The sequence below is a fragment of the Euprymna scolopes genome, chromosome 24, assembly GCF_053919585.1.
Source record: "Euprymna scolopes isolate OS-2025 chromosome 24, ASM5391958v1, whole genome shotgun sequence".
NCBI lineage: Eukaryota > Metazoa > Mollusca > Cephalopoda > Sepiida > Sepiolidae > Euprymna > Euprymna scolopes.
Window position 1 is genome coordinate 53,821,110 of NC_136505.1, and position 23,575 is coordinate 53,844,684.

At 36.5% G+C, this 23,575-nt stretch overlaps 1 protein-coding gene across 2 annotated transcripts in view; it reads left to right on the forward strand.

Moving 5' to 3' along the window:
• The window catches only part of LOC145246707 (neuropeptide S receptor-like), a 481,356-nt gene that overhangs the window by 305,544 nt on the left and 152,237 nt on the right, over positions 1–23,575 (forward strand). For both annotated transcript variants that reach the window (XM_080108438.1, XM_080108439.1), the window contains one exon: positions 7,904–7,945. The gene's annotated coding sequence lies outside the window, so the exon portion shown is untranslated. The remainder of the gene's footprint in view (positions 1–7,903; positions 7,946–23,575) is intronic.

Below are 23,575 nucleotides of genomic sequence, written 5' to 3' on the forward strand. Positions count from 1 at the left end.
AAGTTTACTTGGATATGCTGAAAAGTATAGTGATTCCATAGTGCAATCATGTGGCCGTTGGCAGACCCGGAGTGTGACACTAGGACTCGGCGCCGGCCAACAAGTCCAAAGAGACCTAAGCTTGGCTTCAGAAGGAGTGCTACGACTTTGCATCTCTCAATATGCCCCCCCTCTCCCGACCTGAACCCGCTGGACTACATTGTTTTGTCATCAGTCGAGAACATCACCAACATGACCTCTCACAACTCCAAATCTATCCTGATCGCCGCTATCCGCTGAGTATTCGATGAGCTCCAACCGGCGATTGTGGAAAAGTCATTCTCCCAGTTCCGGACCTGTATCGAGGCTGTGATTGAGGCTGAAGGCGGCTACATTGAATAGATGTCATCTCTACTACATTATCATCTTATCTGAATTAATTATTTCAATAAATGTTTTAAAATGATGCTATAGTGTTTTATATATATATATATATATATATATAGCGACAGTTTTATCGTTCCACTCTGTATATCAGATTTCTATTTAATTTGATCTGTAATCATTAGATTAATATGAAGCAACCTTCCCCAGTTTTTTTTGTTTTTTTTTTATTTAAAAACCGTGACTCGGTCCTAACATACGCTTAAACATAATAAATATTTTAATTTATGCGGATTGCGTACGCATTATTATGAAATCAATTCTCTATTGAGTTTTATATATCACGAGGAATAATTTGCCCGGTGAATTAATTCGCAAAAATATAAAATAATAATAATAATAATAATCATAATAATAATAATAACAATAATAATAATAATAATAATGTCGTTTATCAAATTCTGTCTATGTTTGTTTACAATATCACGCCAACTGATATTTGACGATGAATACCATGGAAAGTCACTTCTGATTAATGTTTTATTTTTTTAAAATTCAAAGAAATGATTTGCGGCGATTTTAAATGGCACCTTTTCTTTTATCGCAAATTGAACTCATTAATAAGAAAAAATTAAAATAATATGGTCAGATACACTCTGGCTGAACAGAGGATCATTCGATCCGTAATGGAATGCGCTACCACTAAACTATATGTCCAGATTGTAATAAATTTGTTTTTTTTGTTTTTTTTTATTTGCCAAGATTTTTGATTTTCCTTTGCCGGTATAACAAAAAATATTCCTATGTAAAAATTATTCTTTTTTATCTATAAGGGTAGAAAGGCTACTTCTAAGACCGTTTTTTTTTTTTTTTTTTTTTTTTGTTTTTTTGCTTTCGTAAAAACACTGTCAGACATATTAATTATTTTTGTGTAAAATTTGCAAAAGATAGACTCAGCCGTTTCGGAACCTATGAGGAAGAAACTCACACATAGTGACTTTGATATACAAGTTATATATATATATATATATATATATATATATATATATATATATATATATATATATATATATATATATATATATATATATATATGAGAGAGAGGGAGAGAGAGGCAGACCCAAGTCGAGTTGTACATCACCCATGTTGACCGCGTCGACACTGCGGTGCTGGTTCATTCGCTGCGCAAGCCGTTGAGATTCCGTCCTCATCTGCCAAGGGCATCGTTGACCAGGCTTGAAATCCAAATGATAAGATCGATAAATCTATGCACTTCATCTCATAGCGATGGAAGTGGATTGTGTCAAACTATCCCTCCGCGGATTTTAGTGTCACTGTTAGCGACTCATTTTGATTTCTTTTAACCTTTCAAGACATAGTCCAACATTGCGGAACTTCTAATGTAAGGATTATAGATTTATAGATCTACTAGCATGGGTGCCCGGCGTTGCCCGTGTGTTTGGAGGTGTATGCTGAGCAAAAATTAAAAAAAGGTCAATTTTTTTAACTTTGACCCCTATTATGCCCCCTTAAAATTTATTGTTTTGGGTTTAAATTGAGTTATTAATTTAGATCCATGTCCAAGGAACCTATATCTAAAATTTCAAGTGTTTAGACCCAAAATTGTCGCAAGAGTTTGGTAGAGTTCTCAAAGGTTAAATCGTTGAACTTTGACCCCTTAACAGAAAAATTTCTGACCAAAAACAAATCACATCGATTTTCCCAAATCTCAGTACCCTGTATATCAAATTTCGAGTATGTAGACTAAAAATTGACAAAGTTATTGCGTAGGGAAATGTACACACACAGAGAGACACACAGACACGTCCACTTTTATAGATATACAAGCATGGATGCCCGGCGTTGCCCGGGTATTAGGAGATGTATGTTACGCAAAAAAAATGTGGTTAATTTTTTTAAATTTGACCCCTATTATGACCCCTTAACATTTATTGTTTTGGGCTCAAATCAAGTTATTAAGTTAGATCCATGACTAATAAACCTATATCAAAAATTTTAAGTGTTTAGACCGAAACTTGTCAGAGGAGTTTTGTAGAGTTCTCAAAGATCAAATTGTTGAACTTTGACGCGTTAACAGCCAAATTTCTGGCCAAATCTCAGTACACTGTATATCAAATTTCGAGTATGTAGACTAAAAATGTACAGAGTTATTGCATAGAGAAATATAAACACACTGACACGCAAATACACAGATACACACACAGACAGACACTTTCACTTTTATAGATATACTCGCATTTCAGCCCGGCGTTGTCCGGGTGTTTGGAGGTGTATGCTGAGTTAAAAAAAATGGGTTAGTTTTTTAAACTTTTACCCCTATTATGGAGCCTTAATATTTATAGTGTTTGGCTCAAATCAAGTTATTAGGTTAGATCCATGTCCACGGAACCTGAATTTAAAATTTCAAGTGTTTAGACCGGAAATTGTCGGAGGAGTTTGGTAGAGTTCTCAAAGGTCAAATCGTTCAACTTTGACCCCTTAATCGACAAATTTCTGGCCGAAAACCAATCACATTAATTTTCTCAAATCTCAGTACCCTATATATCCAAATTTCGAGTTTGTAGACTAAAAATTGACAGAGTTATTGCGTATGGAAATGTACACACACACACACACACACACACACACTCACTTTCACTTTAATAGATAGACTAGCATTTCAGCCCGGCGCTACCCGGTTATTTGGATGTGTATGTTGAGCAAAAAAAAAAAAAAATGGTAGTAGGAAGGCAGGCTCGAACCCGTACCGCAAAGGAGGAAAAGAACGGGGTAAAACCCAACGTTTATGCTGTTACGACCACCGCCAAACCGGAAGCGACATTTTTTTAAAATAAAGGCTAGACAATCTAAAGGAGAGGATAACTTTCAAAAATATCGGCGAAAAAAGCGACCCCCTGTAGAAAAGGGCCTAGTTGAAGGAGAAGATATTAATGTTTTTAGCCAATTTTTCGATATTTGTCGTATGAAAGATTGAACTTTAAAACGATACTGATCTTGGTAAAATCTGTCGCCTCTATTGAAAGTTTAAGGCAGACATGCAAACAGACATACATACATACATACATTTATATATTGATAACTAAAAATTTTCGACCCAAACTGACCAAAAGGCTTGCCCTATCTCTGAAACCCTTTATGTAAAATTTCAAGTATTTAGACCAGAAATTGTCTGAGTAATTTGGAAGAAACCGAAGGCGTCAATTTTTTTCAACTTTGACCCCTATTATGACCCCTTAAAATTAATTGTTTTGGACTCAAATCAAGTTATTAAGTTAGATCCATGTCCAAGGAACCTATATCTAAAATTTCAAGTGCGTAGACCCAAAATTGTCGGAGGAGTTTGGTAGAGTTCTCAAAGGTCAAATATCAATTTTCCCAAATCTCAGTACGCTGTATATCAAATTTCGAGTGTGTAGACTAAATATTGACGGTTATTGCGCAGAGAAATGTGCGCAGACACACACACACACACACACGTTCACTTTTATAGATATATAGATAGATATGATTTGTTGTGCACCGGACGGAAGCTTCACATGCCTCTCTGAAGCGACTTAGTTCACAATACATTGTAGGCTATATTGCATTGTAGGAACCCTACCGATGATTTTATATCATTATATTTAATGGATTGAAGTTTAAAATGCAACAGTCAAGTACTATGGTTCAGTTCTGTTCTAAACAGAAACATTCAATCAGAACGCGTCCTTGAAACATCTTGCTAATTTTATACGCCGGGTTTGATAAAACTTCTCAAATGCACTTGTGATGTTATAAGGGTGTTAACTTTTGTTAACACTTAGTCTACCAGGTAAATTATTTGTTAACAATTAGCGTTTTGTTAACAATTAATCTACCAGGTAAATTATTTGTTAACAATTAGTGTTTTGTTAACAATTAGTGTTTTGTTAACAATTAGTCTACCAGGTAAATTATTTGTTAACAATTAGTGTTTTGTTAACAATTAGTCTACCAGGTAAATTATTTGTTAACAATTAGTGTTTTGCTAACAATTAGTGTTTTGTTAACAATTAGTCTACCAGGTAAATTATTTGTTAACAATTAATGTTTTGTTAACACTTAATCTACCAGGTAAATTATGTGTTAACACTTAGTCTACCAGGTAAATTATTTGTTAACAATTAGTGTTTTGTTAACAATTAGTGTTTTGTTAACAATTAGTCTACCAGGTAAATTATTTGTTAACACTTAGTCTACCAGGTAAATTATTTGTTAACAATTAGTGTTTTGTTAACAATTAATGATTTGTTAACAATTAGTCCGCCAAGCAAATTATTCCTCATAGTATATAATACTCAATAGAGGATTAATTTTATAATAATTTATACGCAATCTGCATAAATTAAAATATCAGGTTAACGCTTGTGATGGTATAAGGGTGTTAACTTTTTGTCAAAACGTTCTTTAATCGGAGTTTTTTGATTAACGGTTTTCTGATACTAATCGGAGATATTCCCATATAAAACCTATCAAAGAACACTCCTAGACACATAAAGTACATTTATGTGAAAATTCAAAAAGATCGGACCAGCCGTTTCGGAATCCATATGGAACGAACTTACACACGCAAACAGACACACACACAATTTTTTTTTATATGTAAGCACCATCAGGAAGACCCGATGTTTTCCGCGTTTAATGATAGTCAACAAACGTTCTATCCTCCCATACTATTACTGTGATCTAAATCGATGAAATCGTCTATATATATATATATAGTGTGTTCATTTCAACCTCGGGGATTTTGCTTAAACTATTACAAGTTGTTTCAATCAACAGGACAATAAAATTATCCTTCGGATCTACACACACACACACACACATATCCAAGGCCATTGACAAAGGCTGGCATGAAGGGCTGCAAATGAAAATCAAATCATATGGTATAACTTGACGACTACTAAATATAATTAGATCCTTCTGAGACAATAGGACCATCCGAGTTTTCATTCATGGACGTTCATCCAAGCAGCATAACATTAATGCGGGAGTGCCTATTATTCCTGATATTCATCAATGATCTCCTCGATAACATTGAGTCTTAAATGGGTATATTTGGTGATGATACAACGTTCTATGACATGCATGAGTGAAGAACGGGTGTACACAAATTCAACACAATGGCTGAATCCTTAGAAAATTACATTCAGGCCGTAGTTGAATGGGGAGTTAAATTGAAGGTAACATTTTGTGCTAGAAAACTAAGCTGCTCTCCTTTAACAATTACAAGAAGCCTCTCAAAACCATTGATATCCATGATAAATTACCCCCTACCTGAGAATTCTTCCTTCAAACTCCTCGGCTTCACAGGAAATATGAACTGGAATAAATATATTGAGGACAATGTGAAGGCTGCTGCAAGGAAGGTGGGCACTCTCTATCGTGCTAGAAGACCACTAACACCTGAGAGTATCCTGTAGCTTTACAAGGAAACCATTCTCCTATACATGGAGTAGTGTTGCCACATCTGGTCTAGTGCATCTGCAACTAGTCTCTACCTCTTGGATAGGGTCCCAAAAAGGGTCTCCAATCCAATAGGTCCCACATTGTCAACTAGGTTCCAACTCCTGTCTCATCGCCGCAATGCTGCATCCTTGTGCCGGTTTTACAAGTATTTTAATGGAATGTGCTCTGATGAACTCATGGCACTTGTGCCCAGTTCGACGTACATATTCCCGACAAACTCGCTTAACAACAAAATCATACCTCTTCACTTTTGAAGTCCCTAAATGTCAGAAAGTTTTCTACTCTAATAGCTTTTTTTCTAGAACGGCTAAACTTTGGAATTCTCTTCCTGCCACCTGTTTCCCAAACTGTACTGATATGCAGCAGTTCAAATGCAACGCAAACCAACATCTCAATCTTTCATAGGCATCGTCTCAATTAGGTCAAAGTGGCAATATGCCTTGTTTCGAGGTGAAGGTGAGTCTTGTCACTAACTGTGTATACTTGGGTAGCACACTAAGTATGTCCGGTGCCTTGGATGATGAGGTATCGTTACGGATCAGCAGGCAAGTGATGCCTTCGGAAAGTTGTATAGGCGTTTGTGGAGCTGTTATGGGATCTCACTGCCAACCAAGATTAAGTTTTATGCCGCATGCGTTCTCTCTGCTCTTCTCTCTGCCTGTGAAACTTGGACAACATACAGGAAGCATTTGAGACATCTCCAGCGGTTTCATCAGATGTGCCCGCGGCGCACTATTAATTAATAAAATATCCTTTTACACAACAGTATGCAAATTAGTTAACGTTACAACTGTAGGTGCTTGAACGGACCCAATGTCTAAGCATTAAAGCTTACATTATCAAACATAGACTGAGATGGAGTGGACATGTGGTGAGGATGTTAGACAGCCTTCCCAAACAACTCCTTTATGGCGAGCTCGCCGAGGGAAGACTTCTGGATCAAAAGCCTAAAATGAGATTCAAAGATTGTTTGAGGTCAACCTTAAAAAATGTGAGATAGATGAAAGATCCTGGGAGAGTTTTGCTTTGGATCGTGGAGCGTGGAGGAGGACCTTGCGGGGAGGTGTGGGCAAGTTTGAGGCAGACCGAACCCAGTATGAGCGGCTAAAACGTGAAATCCGGAAGAGGAGGGTGAAAGGAGCAGTGGATGGGCGGGGGTGCCAAATTGGTTTGACGTGTGAGGTGTGCGGAAGATTATGTCTGAGCAGAGCTGGGCTGATAAGCCACCAGACTACTCATCAGCGCAGTGGGCCACAAAGCAGTCTTGTGTTGCCAGATCTAACCTGTATCAACTGCGGGCGGACGTACAAAACAACAGGTGATTTGAAGCAGCATCTGATTATACACATAAGTGATCATCAAGAACGTGCTGCTAATGACGCACATGTCTGCACAATGTGTGCCAAAGAATGCAAGAGTTTGGTAGGGCTTAAAAGCCACCTTCGTGCGGCACATCACTGATTTGTTTTCGTGTTTCTCTCTTTTTTTCATTTTTCTTAAACTTTTTCTTCTAGGGGGTGGGACATCCAACCAGATGTCTGACATTTACCCCTATTTTAGTGAGTCCAACCAAGAGATCTTTTCAGGATTCTAGCCGTCCCTTTCAGTGCAATCGTTTGTATTTCACTTGCACTTGGTTCACGGGGTATGCTTGCTATGTACTTTTTAAAGTTCTTTTTCATAAGCCCAGTTGCTCCTATAATGACTGGTATAATTGAAACGTCTTTTAGTTTCCAATTTCGTTTCATATCATACATAAGTCCTTGATACTTTGTTATCTTTTCCCTCTCAGCTCTAATGGCAATGTTCGAAAACGAATTTTCTGTCATCATGTATATATGTATGTATGTATGTGTGTGTGTCTGTCTGTATGTATGTATGTATGTATGTATGTGGTGCTTACTTGCTTCTTCATACCTTTCCTCTTAAGTACTCTAGTTTGTTTTTTTGGTTTTAGCTATACTAACCTATACTTATTATTTTACACATATTTTTCCGTTTATACTTATTATTTTCTTCATTTCTTTTACAGAAACACAATAGCATCGGGAAAAGGCTCAAGAAAATTCTTTAGGTAAGATTTTCGTGTAATATTACTTACTATGTATATAATTATATCCTGCTGTTTATTATAATAATTGTTTAAGGGAAAGTATTTTGATATAAAGGATATATCTACGCAGATGAAAAGGGAATTATTTTTTTTATTTCACATATCATTTTTTCAATATATGTAAATTATTTCTGTTTTTTTTTTTTCGCTATGAAAACGAAAAACATATAATGTTAACGGATGGCGGATAGTTACTTGAGGGGAATAGAAAAAAAGAGAAAATTGACCAACACTGATATTGAATAGTAATAAATAATATCTTCGTGTTAAAAGAAAGGAAAAATTTAACAATGATGTTCAAAAGAAATGACGCATATTTTTTTTTAATATTGGTCCATTCAGTCAGCAGTTTTCGCGATGGAAATGATATTTGAAAATATAGTGTGACGAACCAACGATTAGTGCATGTTATAGACCTTATTGGACGCATTTTAAATACTATTTTAAACTTGCATAAACGACTGACGAACGAAAGGAGCTTCTACAAATGTATGGATAGATTTAAACAAAACGATACTGAGAAGGCGGAGGGGATAAATAGAGAAAAAAGAAAGGTAGAAAAAAAGAGATAGAGGCTGTGTTGTTTTATAGCATATCAATACATTTCAAGATATTGAATATCGACGTCAGTAACTCTGGAAAAAGTTTTTAATGCTTCAAGTTATATATATATATATATATATATATATATATATATATATATATATATATATATATATATATATATATATTTCCACGATGGTCACCACTTAACAAGGCCCGGAAGCCACTCAGGGATAAGGGTCATTGCAAGTACAGTACGTTAGTGTGGAGATTTAATGAAGTCTTTACTTAAGGGGGCGGTTCATTGGGAATTTGTTTACGTTGGACTTGAAGACATCCAGGTTGTAGTCAGGTGGGAAGCGGGCAGATGGAACAAAGTTCCACAGGTGTGCACTTCTAAGAAAGAAGCTTTTTTCATGGAATCTACGTTTTGATTTAGGCACAGATAAAGAGTGGGTAAAATTTTTGACAGTGGATTCAGCTAGACGGGTGTTTTTCGTGAAAGATTGGCGAAGGGGGGGCCAGAGATTGGAGTTCAGACGAGCACCTGCCATGGAAATAACGATAAAACAAGGATAGGCTGGCAACGTCTCTTCTGTGGGAGAGAGGTTGCAGGGAAGAGAAAAGGGCATCCCCCACTAAGCCACGAAGTCTATTTTATACTCTGTCAAGACAGGATAGGCTGTTTTAGCAGCTCCTACCCAGATATAGCAGCAGTATTCCATCCTTGGACGTACTTGGCTTTTATACAGATAAAGAATTGCATCAGTAGTGAGATATCTTCTGGAGCGGTAGAAGGATCCCACCATCTTTCCAGCGACCTTGGCAACAGACTTGATGTACGTGTTCCATTTCAGATCAGGATTAAAGGACAAACCCAGAAGCTTGTCAAAACATGGGGCTTCTCCTAGACGAGAGCCATCCATTTTTATTGATGCTAGATGGGTATCAGAGCGTTGATGATGTAAAGATAGGAGTTTGGTTTTAGATGCATTAAAGGTAACCAGCCACGTCTTCTCCCACTGAACCACGCGCTCGAGATCAGAGGAGAGAGAGTCAGAGATAGCTTTGTCATTTACAGCCTTTGATGTGTTGCCGTAGATGGTCGTGTCATCAGCATAAATGTCAACGGATGATTTAAGTATGTGTTTAGGGAGATCATTGATGTAGATCAGGAAGAGAGTTGGGCCCAGGATTGACCCTTGAGGGACTCCAGCATTAATACTGCAGCCTCTGATTTTTGTCCATCGACCACTACTCTTATGAGCCTATCGGAGAGAAATGATTTAATGATTGAGAAAACATTTCAACTTATACCGTAGCTGGAAATCTTGTGAAGTAGGCCCTTATGCCATACCTTGTCGAAGGCCTTTGATATGTCAAGAGCTTGTTGCCCTAGAAAGGAAGCCTTTATCAAGAGATTCACTAATCCTGTGAGATATAACCGTTAGCACATCTGGGGTAGATCTTGCAGAACGGAAATCATATTGTGTGTCACTAAGAAGGATATTTCTGCTGAGGTGGTTGACTATTTCTCTATTTAATATGGATTCCAGCAACTTAATCATGACACACAGGAGACCTATTGGTCTGTGCTGAGAGGGAGATGACTTACCACCTGAATTCTTAAATACAGGGCATACTGATGAGGTTTTCCAGGGTGTCGGAAAGAACTTCTCTCCAAAAAGCTAAATGGAGGCAATCAAGAACATATGCTGTAGAACGGAGAAAAAAAAAGCCAAAGACCCATGTGGTTTGATGTGATATTTGGAACTAGTTATGACCAAAGTTTCATTTCATTCGGCCAAAACACTAAGAAACGGGGCCTAATTAGAGTTTGGCCCATTTTTTTTTTTTTTTTGGTCACACTGTATATATATATATATATATATATATATATATATATATATATATATTGTTTAGGCGATCGGGTTTCCATCCTGGCTTGAGATAGTTGCTTGTCTAGCCGCACTGATGAGCTGTGAAACAGCGAAACAGTACTGTATGTGAATGTATATATATATATATATATATATTATTTTAAAGTTTTTATTCGGTTCGGTTTGGCTGTTTTTAATGGAAAGTTGCTGTTTTAGTTTTTGACTTTGCAGAACGTGATTAAGCTTTGCAAAGAAAAAAAAGCAATAAAAGCAATGTTTGGTGCATTTTGGTTCAGGAAGTCATTATCTTTAGACAGTCTGATCTTGTAGCGCCAGACGGCCCGATTCTCTATCGATGCCTAAACCTAAACGTGGACTCCATGAACAAAGCTTCTTTCTTATAACTTCCCGACTTTAGATCTTTGTTCCGCTGATCTGCTCTCCGGCTGGCTACGATATTGTCGTCTTCAAGTAAACAAGTTCTTATTGACCCATCCTCTTAAATAATCTAATTATACCAAATGTCCACTATTAACGATTGCTACGTTATTGTCCTAATGACTACTGTACACGTGATTTACCCCTTTACCCTCTAGTGGCATCCAGACCTTGATATGTGGTGACCCCTTTGTAAAAATGATGACGGATGAACGGGCTAAGAGGACGAGGTTATAAACATACACTATTATTTGTTTTGTTTTTTGCGCCTTGACTAAAAATCTATATTTTAAAAAAATACAAGTTTTCCTGTTGATGTATGTTGCTAACATTTACCTCGTGAGTCGCCTTAATGTCAAACACTTTGAACTGCCCGCTTTTCGACAATAAATGTATCGGCGTGTTTCAAGTGTGTTTCGGATGGTTGCTGATCGGCAAATCAGCCGAAAACTTTCCTAGGTATTTCCTTTTTTGTAAATGTCCAACGCAATCGAGACTGCATTATTACAGACGAACCAGATGGCGAAGAACACGAACTCTTTCTTTCTTTTTTCTTTTGCATGATTAACATTAATATTTATGCATAAATCGATCGCGTGTAAAGCTTGACACCCGCGGATTTAATCCTGTATAACTAAACACGCCATGTTGAACAGCGCTCGTACCCGTCTTTCACACTAGACTAGAAAGAAGCTGTAATACAAAAAAAAGCTAAATTCGACAGATTTGGCTATTTTTATTCTTTCTCTTAATTACGCATAGCGTATACCAACAGATAGGAATAACGTCAAATATCCAATTACGATTGTTTACATATTCAAGTGCATTAATTATCATCATATGTCAGATACAATGAGTTTTCGAAAGTAATCCATCCTATTCTTTATTTCGCCTGAATAGATCAGAAGGCATTACAAATTGCTTTGTTATGATGACTAAACGAATGAATCAATGACATGAAGTTTCACCTTTTTGTTGCAGATATTGACGGTGTGAGACTCTACAAAAGCAACCTTTGTCATTGCACGTCCGTAAGAAGCAGAGATGGGTCATTGAATTCCGCCATGCAGAAAAACAATTAAACCGATAAACATTCACGGTACCTGTTGGCCGTTTACGAAGCCGATGCAGTTGATATCAACACAGTTAGTAGATGAGTTCGTCGATTTCAGAGTGACAGCAGGGATGGGAGTGACAAAATGCGTTCCGGACGCCCATGCACAGTTACCACCTCATCGCTGGCAAAGGTGCGGTAAGAATGCTGGTGGCTATGTAGAAAAATAAATTCTGGAGCACAAAAGTTGCTGGTTTTAATGGTACCTCTCCCGTCTTCTTGGATCATCAACTTTTTTTGCGTTAAAGATAGTATGTATTACTATTGGAACAAAAAGATGAAATTAAATATTCTACAATTCAGAAATTCTTAGTATTATTGGATTTTTGTCACGTTTATATCTAAATGAATAGATGCGAATGTGTCGAACGATCAGAGGATAGCACAGAGTAAATCTAGATGAGCAGCGAAGAACAAATCTTCCTTCGCGAGCTTCTCTCCAGATCTAATAACTACCATGGTGGTAGGTATTTATCTCTTTCCCAGAACGATGTGACACAAGGATCGGAAAGTGGGATTGAAGAGCCAGCGCTCCAAAGGAGGGGCACTCTGTCTTGCAAAAAAAAAAAAATGGCCGAGCAGCCCTGTCGCCATTCTTCAGTAAGAGCGTCTCAGGCGATTAGCAATAAACTAACCCCTACTCAAAGAGAGATATTAAAACTTGGGAGGGTGGATCACCTAGAATTCCACAGGACCAGCAATATACCGTAGTCAACAGGAAAACAACCATTTCAAAAGTTGCATAGATTCTGTTGATTTTGGTGCCGAGAGAAAAATCGTACGGCAACTACAATGGTGGAAACCAATTGACAACATATGTAACAACAGAGCACAGATGCGCGTATGTAAATGCATGCGAAATGACGTCACCGGTAAAGAAATACTATAAAAAGGAGAAAGAACAATTTATAGAAGGCGATCACGTGAGAGATGTAACGATTGTAACGAGAAGTCACACGTGACGGGAGAATGAGGTTATTAACAGCGTTATTACTACGGAAAAAAAAACGAGTTGAACTTCTTTCGTATTTTTTGTGCACTTTGCGACTGAAGCTATAACGTGTTGGGTATCATTAAACATAGAGCCTCCCCATAGTGAGGAAGGTTCTTTTATAACAATTGAACGCCTTACTTTAGTTATATAAATTCCGGTAATAAGCGTCGGTCGTCTTAGATATGAGAAAAACACCTGCTTCCCAGCAGCTGCGGTAAATCAGTCGCTCTCTGTTTTCTACAAAAGTTCAATTCCTCGCACTAACGATGACGTAAAAAGAACACCTTATTTCAAATGAATTACAGGTGACACAATAGCAATACCATATCTGTTTACTTATACTGCTTATGTATATGTGATTACAGTTGTAAAGTTAACTAATTTGCATACTGTTGTGCAAAAGGATATTTTATTAATTAACTATATGACCTTTTTTTAATCCAACGATTGTTTTGGTTTTAATATTAAAAAATAAATACTATTTTTTATATTAAAACCAAAACAATCGTTGGATTAAAAAAGGGTCTAGCAATTTTGTTTTATTTTGTGGTCAAATATTTAGCAAGTCAACACAATTAACAAATGCCAATGTGTGTAATATTTTTTTCTTTTTGTGGACTGTTATTCTCATCTTCATAGTTACTGTTTCAGCACGTTTCGGCCAACTCATTCTCTGACCTTCTTCAATACGTGATGGAAAAATGGTAGGATCTTTCTACCGCTCCAGAAGATATCTCACTGCTGATGCAATTCTCTATCTAGATAAAAGCCAAGTACGTCCAAGAATGGAGTACTGCTACCACATCTGGGCAGGAGCTGCTAAAAACTCTTATTCTGCCTTGACAGAGTACAAAATAGGCTTCTCGGCTTAGTCGGGGATGCCCTTTTCTCTTCCCTGCAACCTCTCTCCCACAGGAGAGATGTTGCGAGCCTGTCTCTGTTTTATTGTTACTTGCATGGCAAGTGCTCGTCTGAGCTCCAATCTCTGGTCCCCCCTCGCCAATCTTTCACGATAAACACTCGTCTAGCTGAAATCACGGTCAAAAATTTTCCCCACTATCTGTGCCAAAACCGAAACGTAGATTCCATGAACAAAGCTTCTTTCTTAGAAGTGCACGCCTGTGGAACTCTCTTCCGTTTGCCTGTTTCCCACTTGACTACAACTTGGATGTCTTCAAGTCCAACATAAACAAATTCCTGTTGAACCGCCCCCTTAAGTAAAACACTTTATTAAATCTCCATTACTAACGATTACTACGATACTATCCCATTGATTACTTTACACGCAATAACCCTTATCCCCGAGTGGCTTTCGGGCCTTGATAAGTGGTGACTACCTTGTAAAAAACATAATAATAATAATGGAAAGCAGTATTTACTGGGGATACAGTCAGCATTCATATCCCGTCGCGATTAAGCACCTGAAGAAGGCCAGGGGATGAGTTGATCGAAATTTGATGAAGTAACAAAAATTAAATACGCAATTTATGAAGCCTAATCTCTAAGGATTCAACAAAGAATAAAATATTATATAAAAATTCCAATGCCGGTGGGTGCTCATTCCTTGATGGCAGGACATCTTTATGCACTCCTGGTCCCTTCTGACTTAATCTTTTGGGTGAACCTATTTGATTTTCAACAAGTTGCCATCCACCTCTCACACACTTACCGTCGCCAAGCAAACGGATTTATTCTTTCTTTTACTTTTTTGACATTTTAAAGATAAATAAGTTTATGCCAAAATTGCCAAAATATTAATGATTATCCAAGTGTTTCTGACTTTTTTCAACCCGTGATTTCAACGAAGTTACTCGGGTGTACTCAGCAGATGACGGGAATAACCGGAAACGGCCGGGCGAGCCTTATTACAATATGCACAAATTGTTACAACTCCTCTCCTCCCCGCGTTAAGAATGGCGACTACCACTGAAATTCATTAAGTAATACATTGGAAAAAATATCTTAATATCCAGGAAACTACTTGTCGGCTGTTTCTGGTTTTTCTTTCATCTGCCGGACACAGTCGAGTAACTTCGTGGAAATCGCAGATTGATAAATGCAGAAGTATCTCTATCTATACTAATAAATGGTAATGAGTTTTTCATTTTTATTATATCGAATGTTTGTTTTAATATTTGTTTTAAGTATTTTAAGCTAAGTAAAGAACATTGCAGAGCGATTGTGACTTGACAGGGGCTTATAGCATTTTAACATATACTAGACTTCCCATAAAAAAGTGTGTAAGAGGTGGATGGTAACTTGTTTATGACTTTCAATGTGAAGGGAGAGATCAGGGCTTTGGTTGGCTCAACATTGAAAGAAGTCGCTGAATTTACGTATCTGGGCAGCAGCATAGTTTCCACAGAGAGAGATATCGGAATTCGCATCTCAAAAGCATGGACCGCATTGGATGGGCTACATTCAGTATGGACTGCGACACTGGCTGACAAACTGAAAAGGCAGTTCTTCAAGGCAGTGGTAGAGTCTGTCCTTGTTTACGGTGCTACAACCTGGACACTCACCAAAAGATTGGAAATAAAACTAGACGGCACATACACCCGTATGCTAAGAACAATATTAAATATATCTTGGCAAAATCATCCCACGAAGCAGCAACTTTATGGCAATCTACCTGCCATATCTAATACCATCAGAGAAAGACGCCCACGATTTGCCGGTCATTGTCTGAGGAGCAAGCATGAATTGGTGAGTGATGTATTGCTATGGACTACCCGGCACGGACACGCAAGCAGAAGACGACCTAGATCCACATACATCCAACAAATAGCACACGATGCCAACTGTGAACCTGAAGATCTGAGGCAACTGATGGAAGACAGGAAACTCTGGAGAGGGAGAGTCACATTGGTCCGGGCAAAGAGCCCGTCATGATGATGATGATGAGACTTGCCATAGTCAGTTAAGTCAAATATTTGTTTATATATAGTTAGGGATTTTAATTAATAAACAACAAAAGAATATTAACATTGTAAATGTAGATTCAACTGCATAACAAAATGTACAACAGAAAACCCGTAAATTTAAATTACGGTGTATGTAAACAAAGCGTTATTATATAGAATATAGTTGCCTACAAATAAAGATGAATTAGAATATAAACGTCTCAAAATCACCAATTTTATTTATTGGCAAAAAGATCACGTTTAAAGATTCGATTAGTGGAATAAGACGCTGATAATTTTTTAAAAATCGAATTATAAGCCTATGTCTGTTTTTACAGCCAGGGAAGCGCAATTCTCATAAAATGTAAACAAAACGCGTAGCTTAAAAAAAAGCGAAAAAAAAACGGCGTAAAATGATTAGCGTGTAAATTCGAAAATAAAATAATCAGTATGCTGGCAAATTTAATTAAATTATGACATTGAAAACTTGTCTAATAAATATCAATATAAGGAACTTGAAACTTGAATTATAAAATTGCTGTGAATTTTAAACATCTTCATTTCGGGACTGTAATGAAAAATATCAAGTTTATTGTAAAAACTGTAAACATTAACTCAAGGTATAAAATATGTGATTTTAAAATCTAGAAATAATAGTACATATGTTTGAAAAATATTAACTAAATAATAACTTTAAAATAATCAATAGAAAACCATGAACTGAATTATAATAACATTTGCTGCGAAACTAACTGTTTAAGTTCGTACCACCGGAAGTAGGGAAAATAAAAAATAAAACCACGTGTAGTTAGATGAAACAAAAAACTAGATATCAAACCACTACGAATTTCTAGTGATTACAGCATTACCAGGTACGCGTATTTCATTCAGAAAAATGCAGAGAAAGCCCGCTTAAAACTTTATATATATGTTGTTGATAAAAAATATGAATGCCAAATGTATTGGCAGGAAAGGTCCTATTAGTTTGCGGAAACACTTATAAAATATAGTTTTTTTTTTTTTTAACGCGCTGATGAAGCCCAAGTCTGTGCAAGTTATAATGTGGTGAACTATTATATCTTTATATGTCAACCCTGGGGAGGGGGGGCGGAAAAAAGTGTACACAATGTTGTATCGAACAAAAGAAAAACTTTCCGAAAATGAAAAAATACTTGTGTATCGAACCCTATTAACGTAGTATATACATACATACATATATATATATATATATATATATATATATATATATATATATGTGTGTGTGTGTGTGTGTGTGTGTGTGTGTGTGTTTTATTTGTTTTTTAGCAATACTCTTTGAACGAATTCAATTATTTATACGAAAGTGCATTTTTACCTAAATGCAAGTTGGGAATAATTCCCCTTTGACCAATTTGGTACCCCCTAAATGGGGAGCGGCATATATATATATATTATTTTTAAAATATAATCATTAAAATATAATTATTAAAATATAATTTTGAAAATTTATCCACTATCCATTATATTTTTAAAATTTTAAAATAATACATACATACATATATATATATATATATATATATATATATATATATATATATATATATATATATATATATATATATTAGTGATGGTACGATTTTAACGCTTATCTCGATTTATATTCAATTGTTGATTCTGTTCTAAATTCTCGATGCCGATACAATTACCAATTCCGGTTCTAATTCTTTTAAAATCTATAATTATTGAGCTTTAAAATTGTTTTTTTTTGGGGGGGGATTACCGTAAAGAAAAACAGGTAAAATGTGCATATATATGTTTGTAAAGATAAAAATCCATTTTGAGGTTTGATTTTAAAATCGATAAATATTATTTTATTATAAAACATTAGTACCATCAATGCAAAATCAAGTTTGAAACAAAAACAAACTTAATCTATTCGAGGGTTGTGTGCTTTGTTGCATAATAAAACTAAGCCCCGACGGCGGTTCATGTATTTGATAGATATTATAATGTGAAATTATTGACCGTATTTTTGTTTAAATATGTCGTACTTTTTATAACGAAAATTTTTACGCCGCCGAATGCCCCCGCACCTACGAATATACATCGTCATCATCATTATTATCGTCGACGTCGACGTCGTTAATATCATCAGTAGCAGCAACAGCAGCATAACTTTTATCATCAACAACAAGTTTAGTCCTGTTGTCTGGTTTCCATCACTTCCTCTGGTTTGGAAACTGCTGGAAAATAGGCGTGTGCATTTTGCAAGTTGAAAGGTTCATACCATTCGGTTATACATCCTCAACATTCAGTTCGACAGAATAAGAAAATGCTATGAAAATCTCCCACAAAGATGATAATGATCACCATCAACAAAGGCAGCAGCAATAACATGACCACCATCATCAAAAACAACTTTTTTTTTGTCCGGTCTCCATCACATCCTCTTTTTCTCGGAACTGCCAAGAAAATGGGCATGTGTACTTCGATCTTGCTGCAGGGTCCCAACTTCCTGGTGTTTTCTTGGGCCCTTAATCAAGGTCGGAATATGCATGTTACAAAAACAGACGAAAATGATAATACAATGAAGAGCGATGAAAAAAAGGAGCATTGGGAAGAAAACGAAAAAATAATCTCTGTTTTAATAAGATTAATCTTCTTTAAAAAAAAAAACCTGAATGAAAAGAATGAATGTATTGTAATCTGAAAAAAAAAAACATTACGTGCGGAGTACATGTTTCTTATTTTCTACTTCCGGTCGATCTACAGATGATCCCATTTACAGCAAATAAAAAATCGATTTGTCAGCCATATTATTAACTAGTTGAAGTACCTGTCTCCGCCAAGGCATCTCCTAATTTTTCCACTTTAATTCAACACGTGTTTCACTTGGAAACAATTCAACTCTGTTATGTAAATCTGTAAGCATTTTATTAGATTAAAAGACAATTATATGACAAAATCAATCATCAATAATAAACATTTCTGTTGATATAAAAATAAATACATGAAACTTGTGAATGTAATTTACTTCCACTGTATACTGCATAACAGAGGTGGAAGATATTTTTGTTTAGTTTTTTTTTTTTTTAGTTTTGTTTATTTTTTTCACTGTCGTGTTTAACCGTAAAGGTAATTTACAAATCTATCTATATATCTATAAAAGTGAAAGTGTCTGTCTGTGTGTCTGTGTACATTTCCCTATGCAATAACTCTGTCAATTTTTAGTCTACAGACTCGAAATTTGATATACAGTGTACTGAAATTTGGGAAAGTTGATATGATCGGTTTTCGGCCAGAAATTTGGCGATTAAGGGGTCAAAGTTCAACGATTTGACCTTTGAGAACTCTACGAAACTCCTCCAACAATTTTGGGTCTAAAACCTTGAAATTTTAGATGAAGATTCCTTGGACATGGATCTAACTTAATAACTCGATTTGAGCCCAAAACAATAAATTTTAAGGGGTCAAAGTTTAAAAAAAGTTTTATAGGGGTCAAAGTTTTAAAAAATTGACCGCTTTTTATTATTATTTTTTTTTTTTTTGCTCAACATACACCTCCAAATACCCGGGCAACGCTGAGCACCCATGCTAGTATATCTATAAAAGTGAAAGTGTCTTCTGTGTGTGTGTCTGTGTGTGTACATTTCCCTATGCATTTTTAGTCTACAAACTCGAAATTTGATATACAGGTTACTGAGATTTGGGAAAATCTCTGTGATCGGTTTTCGGCCAGAAATTTGGCGATTAAGGGGTCAAAGTTCAACGATTTGACCTTTGAGAACTCTACGAATCTCCTCCGACAATTTTGGGTCTAAACACTTGAAATTTTATATATAGGTTCCTTGGCCATGGATCTAACTTAATAACTTGATTTGAGTTCAAAACAATAAATGTTAAGGGGTCATAATAGTGGTCAAGTTAAAAAAATTGACCACTTTTTTTTTTGCTCAACATACATCTCCAAATGCCGGGGCAAAGCCGGGCACCCATGCTAGTATTAATATAAAAAGGAAAGTATTTACTAAATAATCAAACTTAATTCCACTGGCAAATATAATTATCTATTAACTATGAAATTTTTATTCAAGGGAGATAATTATCACAAGGACGACGTTCCTTTCAATAAACGTCAGTATTCTACGATCACTATTGCTTACATCGAAAATTCAATAAGTTAACATTGAATTCTAAAAGAAAGTATAATTGCAAATTGATTGTCCATGCCTTGCTGTTCTTCCCTGCAAACATTATCTCACGGACATTATGTTTCTTGTCTCAATCTTTTGTATAAATACTAATATGGCATGAGTGTTTTTTTTTGTTTTATTATTTTTAGAATTATCTCATCTATTGTCTGCTTCCTTTCTTGCGGCTCGTTTGATTAGTTGATCTAGTTGTTCCCCCAATTTGCTGCTTTGCTAACCCATTGTAGCAGCACTTTCTATTCCAGTAGATTTTTTTTCAAAGAGTGCAAGGTTTTAGAACTTACTTCCTGCTAACTGTTTTCATCTTATCTATAGTCTTGGGTCAAGACTAAGGTGAATGGGCATATCCTGCGTTTGCGATAATGAAGTTTCGTTCTTATTAGCTCCTTATATGAAGTGGCTTCACGCCTTGGCTGCAGCGATGTAAATAAAAAATGAACAAAAGATGAAGAATTGTATTTGTTATACTGGAAAACCTAAAATTTAAGGACAGAAACCCTAAGTCCACCATCCCCCAGTAAGCGGCATTGTCAACATAAGTAAACGACAACTAACACTTTCTGAAAAGTCAGTGCTAAATAAAGGCCTCAACTTCGCCATAACCAACAAACGAATTCCATACTTGGACATAATAACTCCAGTAGATTGGTTGGTTGGTTGTTTTTGTTTTACGGCATATCAACCTTTTCGGGTTATTTAATGCCGAATCCAAAGATTTTGAAGAAAAAATTTTTAATAGAATATATTTGTTGTTTTCAAGTCGGTTTCTATTTAACCCATAGTTGGAACCCTAACAGGTACTACCACTCTGGGTCAGAGTGGACCTGGGAGCAATGGTAATTAAAGGGTGGCTCCACACTCCCCAAAGCCCACAAGCTGGGGCCTCACCACTGGATATAGTTTAAGGTCATATCCAGGACCCCCATTGAGGGACTTTTACCCTCTGCAGGGGGGCAGTCGGTGTATTCCAATGCCCCACCGACAGGGCCAACTCCAGTAGAAGAAGCAGCTGTGAACTTACCTAAAACACAGGGAGATGAACTTTGATTGAAAGTGAGACAAGCACTAGAAAATCCCAAATCCCCTAAACCCAACTTCTCAAACGAAGAAATATCAGCCATCATGTCATTACGCACTACTGCATTTGGACGCCTCTAATTACAAAATCACAGAAAAGCAAGCATGATATATGCCCATCCCAAGGGAGGTAACTTGACAATAACAAAAAAAAACTCTTTTCTTAGAGTTGTCCCCTTTACATTGTGTTTTTTTTTTAAATCCGCATAGGTATCAATCCTATGTTTCGTAAAACATTTCCCCCACTAATATTAACAACTAGTATAGATATCCCGAAAAATTGAGTATATGAAGACCTTTAACAAATATCTTACTGACTCCTGATTATAGAACCTTCTTTATGATCTTCTGACCCAACCTCATAATACTATCGGTTGACAAAGGTAATGGCACTGTAGTAATATACAGAGAATAGTACTCCAAAAAATTAGTAGACCTAATAGAATCTGCAAAGAACAAAAAAATCCGAACCAAAAGACAGAAAGGAAACTCTCACAGACCCTCTGCAGGATCAAACATCTAATACCCTTTGCAAAATATAGAGAACTGGCTCAACACCACAGCAGGCTACCACACCTATAGAGCTTACCCAAGAACTATAAAGATGGCATCCCAATTAGACCCATCGTCAGCGCACGAAGCTCAGCATGCCACACTTTGAGCCGATTCCTAGTGAGGATAATAATCCCAATCGAGGGCAAATCCTTATTATAGTCCAGAACTCAGAACACTTCGTTGAGATAATCAACAAAGCTCCCATCCAGTTCAACCAAATGATGAGTCTAACGATAGTATGGAAAATATTGACCTCAGATACCATACTAAAAGAACGCATATGCATTCCAAATAACAACTTAACGGAGATCCTATCCCTCTGCGTAAACACAACACATTTCGGAATAGGAAGCGATATATACCGACAAGAAGAAGGCCTGGCTATAGGAATACCACTATCGCCAGTGCTAGCCAACACTTATATGGAGCACTTCGAGGAACCGGCAATAAGATCAGCCTCACTAAAACCCACAATGTGGTTATGATATGTGGATGACACTTTCATAATCTGGTCCCACCATGAGGACGTCCAAGTACTACTGGAATATGTGAACTTAATCCATCTATCCATTTTGTTCACCATGGAAAAGGAACATGACAACAAACTATCCTTCCTAGATGTATCGAGAACCCGCACTGATCAGAGCTTCGTGACATCCGTATACCGAAAGCCAACCTTTACAGGACAATACCTTAACTTTAACTCACACCACCCACGGGCTGTGGAGAAAGGTATAGTCTAATGCCTACAACATCGGACGAGTACAATATATAATAACAACACTACATATCAGGAGGAGATAACCGGTTTGAGAACAACTCTTCATCGAAACAACTACACAGACAGCATGACATCAGCTCTAGAAAATCTAGATCAAACACCAAGAGAAACCACACAAAAACCTACCACGGTCTGCACACCATACTCGAAGGGCCTATCCGAAAACCTTTTTTTTTTTAATATGCAGTCAATACGATATTGGGACAGTTTTGAATAGCAACTGAACACTCCGAAAATGCCTGATGCATGTAAAATCCCCGACTAAAAAACGCATGACAAAAAAAACTGCGTTTATGAGATTTCATGTAAATAGGGGAAACTTTACAAAGATAAAACATGCCGCCCCCTTAAAGTAAGACTAGAAGAACACCAAAGAGCTGTCACACGCGGAGAAATCGAAAAATCAGCCCTAACTGAACATTTGTTGAAGGGAGTAACCATTCCCCAATGTGGGATGATGTCAAAATACTGAATACACAAGAAAGATGGCAGATCAGAAGACTTAAAAAGCCAACACATATAATAGATAATAATAACAGCATTAGTCGCTCCAGCATAGATCTAAGTTGCATTTGGACGCCTCTAATTAAAAATCACAGAAAAAAGAAAACATGATGTATGCCCATCCCAAGGGAGGTAACTTCACAATAAAAAAAAACTCTTTTTTCTTAAAGTTTCCCCCTTACATCGTGTTTTTTTTTTTTTAAGAAAATCCGCATGGGTATCGATCCTCTGTTTCTTAGAAAACTTTTTTTTTCGCTAATATTAACAATTAGTGTAGATATCCCGAAAAATTGAGCTATAGGAAAACCTTTAACAAGAAAAAAAATTGCGAAGGAACTGATTTGCCTTGTCACCGCTTCTGCTAGCAGTATGCCGGAAATTTGGAAGTACGTTAGCTGACTATAACCTTGACCCGTTTTTTATGGCTTGATACTATGAAATACTCACCGAAAAGTGCGATAAAGAGTTAATGAAAATTATGATAGAGAACCGAGAAAACTTGAACATTGTGCGGCTGCTCGTATCTTGTTGTCGATATCCGCTTCATTACAGCCACCTACTAATTGGTGATTTGCTAGTAGACATGGTGTTCTTTTTTAAATGATGTCAGTG